The sequence below is a fragment of the Octopus bimaculoides genome, chromosome 1 (assembly GCF_001194135.2).
Source record: "Octopus bimaculoides isolate UCB-OBI-ISO-001 chromosome 1, ASM119413v2, whole genome shotgun sequence".
NCBI classification, from domain to species: Eukaryota; Metazoa; Mollusca; class Cephalopoda; order Octopoda; family Octopodidae; genus Octopus; species Octopus bimaculoides.
In genome coordinates this window covers 115,227,489-115,232,428 of record NC_068981.1, presented here as the reverse complement: position 1 = coordinate 115,232,428, position 4,940 = coordinate 115,227,489, and positions in this window count along the sequence as shown.

Below are 4,940 nucleotides of genomic sequence, written 5' to 3'. Positions count from 1 at the left end.
ATATATATATATATATATATATACATATATATATAACAAGCTTCTTTCAGTTTCCGTCTACCAAATCCACTCACAAGGCTTTGGTCAGCTCGAGGCCATAGTAGAAGATACTCCCCCAAGGTGCCACGCAGTAGGACTGAACCCGGAACCATGTGGTTGGTAAGCTTGCTTACCAACACACCCACTCCTGTGCCTTTTATCTTTTACGTGTTTCAGTCATTAGACTGCGGCCAAGCTACAGCAACGCATTGAAGAATTTTATAGTCAAATGAATCGACCCCACTACTTTGTTTTTTTAAGCCTATTACTTATTCTATTGGACTCTGCTGAACTAAGTTACGGGGACGTAAACACACCAACACCAGTTGTCAAGCGGCAGTGGTGTCCACAATGACACAAAGACACACACACACACACTTACATACACACACACATGCAGACACATGCACACACATATACGATGGGCGTCTTTCAGTTTCCCTCCACCAAATTCACTCTCAAGGATTTTGCTGGCCGAGGCCATAGTAGAAGACACCGAAGGTACCACGCAGTGGAACTGAACCTGGAACCGTGATGTTGGGATGCAAGGTTCTTACCACACAGCTACGTCTGCGCCTAAAGTATGTATGTGTGTATGTATGTACTCATGCATGCATGCATGCATGTATGCATGCGCTTCAGGTTAGTCTTAGCGCTACTGGTAACATATAATCCAGTACTTGTCGCACGGTGGGACCAATGGTAACTTACGTCGACAAATTTACCAAACCAACTTGATAAGGGGTGGGGGTCATTGGAGACCTTGCAGGATGAAAAACGAAACCTGTCAAAGGATCGTTGTTCTCAGTATAGTGAGTCTTTGTTTAGACAACTCTCTTGGTGAAGGAAATTCCGATGTTAACACCTGCCTTATTACGAAGGCGAAGATATTGCTCTTGATTGTTTCTGGACGTCTTTGGTATTGTAAGTGAGATATTTTGGCGGTGTTCCAGCACGAGCGTTGTTGACAGCAATTGTCTTTATATCTAGGATAAGATTCTGGCAATCCACCATAGTAACACAATGATTACCACCTCTGACATTACTTTATGGAGATAACACAGTGGATCAGATTAATTCTTGCACTTGACTGGTCCATATTTATTCACTCAGAAGGATAAGAGATTAATTCCATCTCGGCGATATTTCAATTCTGGTAGTAAAGCAAGACGGTTTTTCCAAAGCTCTGCTTACTTTCTCACTTCATAATAATAATTTCTATAGAAGGTACAGGCTGTGAGGTAAGTAGCTTGCTTACCAACCACATGGTTCCGGGTTCATTCCCACTGCGTGACACCTTGGGCAAGTGTCTTCTACTATAGCCTCGGGCCGATAAAAGCCTTGTGAGTGGATTTCGTAGACGGAAACTGAAAGAAGCCCCTCGTATATATGTATGTGTGTGTGTGTGTTTGTGTGTGTGTGTGTGTGTGTATGTTTGTGTGTCTGTTTGTCCCCCCCCCCAACATCGCTTGACAACCGATGGTGGTGTGTTTACGTCCCCGTAACTTAGCGGTTCGGCAAAAGAGACCGATAGAATAAGTACTAGGCTTCCAAAGTCCTGGGGTCGATTTGCTCGACTAAAAAGGCGGAGCTCCAGCATGGCCACAGTCAAATGACTGAAACAAGTAAAAGAGAGAGAGTAGGACCGTATATTTCTTTCTGTTTTAATAAATGTCATTATTTCACTGAGTCGTATTTTTGCGAACCCAAGTATAAAAGTCTAAGTGAATTTTAAAGGTATTAGACCCGAGAATTTAAAGGGACGTAACTCAATTTGGTAAAGCATTGTGTCCGTCGCCTAACGGATACAGCAATCTACCGCCCTTCCTCTCGCGACCGAGTGGTATAAATAGCGGAAGTAAAGAGAAATAACTCAGGCTGGTGATATTGACAAATATGCCGCTGAGATATGTCAGAGTAACAAGTGATTTTGTTGGGATTTTGTTTTCCGTTTGAAAATAAAAGAATAAATAAATAATTGGATAACGGTTGAGAGTGGAAGCTGAGAGCGAAAGTAAGGGGTAAGGTGAAGGGGGTTGTTCTTATATGCCCTGCTGTCCTTCTCTCATCAGCATCCTCTCCTCTCAACTTGATTTACCCTCTTTCCCGAAATAGTTTGCCTTAACCTATTCCACTCCCTCCACCACCACCCAAACCCTCATTCCTACTATCCACCACATCATCACCCTCCTCCCACCCCTTCCACTCTCCCTTTCATCCCATAAACCCGCATCATGTTCAAGATAAGGTGAAGTGAATTTCTCCTTTCTTTCTTTCTCTCTCTTCTTATTTCTCCCCTTCTCTCTCTCTCTCTCTCTCTTCTCTCTCTCTCTCTCTCTCTCTCTTTACAAACACATACACATATTTAGAAACATACATATGCACACGCGTGTACATGCGTGCGTGTGTGTGTGTGTGTGTGTGTAAGCATGTGTACTCTCCTACTGTCCATCACCCCAACCGATTCAAAAACTTTCCAAATAGTTGTGAAAGAGATTGAGAGATAATACGCACGCACACACTCATGCACGCACACACACACACACACACACACACACACACGCCATTCCCGTCCATTTTGTCTTTACTTGCTTCTCTCTTGCCACATCTGCTCACTATCTTACTTCGTACCTTCAATCCACTTTATCTGTCTTAGTGCCCTTTTCTCTAATGCTTTCTATATGCACTCACTAGCGTACACGTACACACACGTACACACACGTACACACACGTACACATACGCACATACACACATTTAAATAGTTATGAGTGTAGTATCATAAAATAAATGTCTATACTATATGTGTATTATATGAGTGTGTCCGTACTGTATTATACACACGCGCGCGAGCATATGAATGTGTGTATGACAATGTGTTTGCGAGTATGCGTGCGAGTTTGTATAAAAAAATTAGTCTACAATAATTTTCAGTTTATAATTCCTAATATAGCATGCTTGTATGAGAATCCAAAATATCCCGATTTCGACCTATTTACGTGCCATTCAACTCAGTGACATGAGAAAGGCAAATGATATCTAGACCCTGTTCATCGAACCCAGTAATGATGACCATTCTCTCCTCCATTTGCACATCTTTTAATGTCTGTACATTCCAGTCCTTTATGCTGTAGCTTCGGATGCGCACGGTACATGTACAAATTTGTTCAGAAAAGCCAGGTGTAACTCAATGTTCAATGTTCTTTTATCGCTTTGTGCTTTTCTCATCCATATCAAATCCCTTTCAACATTAAGCCTGTCAAAGTGAGCAGCAGGTAGCGATTTCTTCCAGAAAGGAAGAGAAGGGTGGTGCCGCTCTTGTTTTCTTTTTTCTTTTCTTTTTAAAGCTTTTCTGGGAGACGTGAGTCAGACATATCCGAGAGAGTTGTTGCCTAGGTAATCAACGACGCTAGTGTTGTATTCGACAGAGAATTTCCGTCGTTGAAAATGAAGCTGCCAAGGTGTCTGAATTAAGAGGGTATGGCTACTTGTTCTTGTTGGTGAAAGAAACGATAGAGAGGATAGTGCAGTATGCCGTTCATAGATTACCTCAGTTCTGCCATAAGCTGTAACGGTACACGTACATAGTACGTGTGTGTGTGTGTGTGTGTGTGTGTGTGTGTGTGTGTGTGTGTGTGTGTGTATATACACACACATTTAGCGGTATTTCGTCTGCCGTTACGTTCTGAGTTCAAATTCCGCCGAGGTCGACTTTGCTTTTCATCCATTCGGGGTCGATAAATTAAGTACCAGTTACGCACTGGGGTCAATGGAATCGACTTAATCCCTTTGTCTGTGCTTGTTTGTCCCCTCTATGTTTAGCTCTTTATGGGCAATAAAAAGAAATAATGACTTCTAAGGCTTGCTTTACCAGTGGTTCTCAACCATTCTTTACACACACTTTGTTTCCTATTTTACTCTACTGGACCCGCATAACCATTTGATGCTTTAAAACTTCTATTATATTTTTATAATTAAACATTATTGTGTAAAAACAATTGTTAAAATATTTTGTGTATTGTAAAAGTATAACCAATTTATTGCACATAAATTGTAAGGAGAAAATCTTATATGGACCCCCAAGAGCCATAAGGACCCCAGTTTAGAACCATTGACTGACAAACACCACACCACACCTTACATGTTAAATAAGGCTTTATGCTAACATATTCAGGCAATTTAACGTTAATACTCTTACGAATATCTCTCCTGAGCTTTTCATGTTCGATAGGATTTCGTTCGAATTCTCTCCTTCCATCATGCATTGCTTTCTTCCACAATGAACAATCTAGAGTGAGCTTTTCCCATCCATTCTCAAGATATTCTTCGTGCAGTCTTGATAATGTAATTTCGATTTGTGTGCTGGTCTTTTACTCTGGACCAACTCAAAATATAGAAATCGCTTGGGGATCTGATCGTCTTCCATCCTAACCTCATAACGCTACATGATACTCGGTGCTGGGGACTTCAATGTCACTTACGTATATGTCTAACATCGGACACCTAGGACCCGGCGGAGACACTGATGAGGAAATCACTATCGACTTTTCATGTCTCGAAGAAGTAACCCTGGTCACACATGAATAGGAATGAAAGCAAAGTACAAGTGTTTTCGCGTAATAAGTGAATACACACATTTCTATTTTGTATATATATACATATGTAGAATAATGAGAATGGGGAGACAGGTTTAAGAAATAATAGTCTTTTTACGATGTTTGGTGAAACAAGTATTTATAGTCTGTGTATTTATGTCAACATTTCACAGGAATGTTATTCGTATTGTGTGTTTGTTTATGAACGTGTGACTTATACGTGCCTTTGTATATCTATGTATCTGTTATATATGTTTGCTCTTTGCCTCTGTCTGTCTTTGTATATTTGTATGTATCTGTGTATGTGT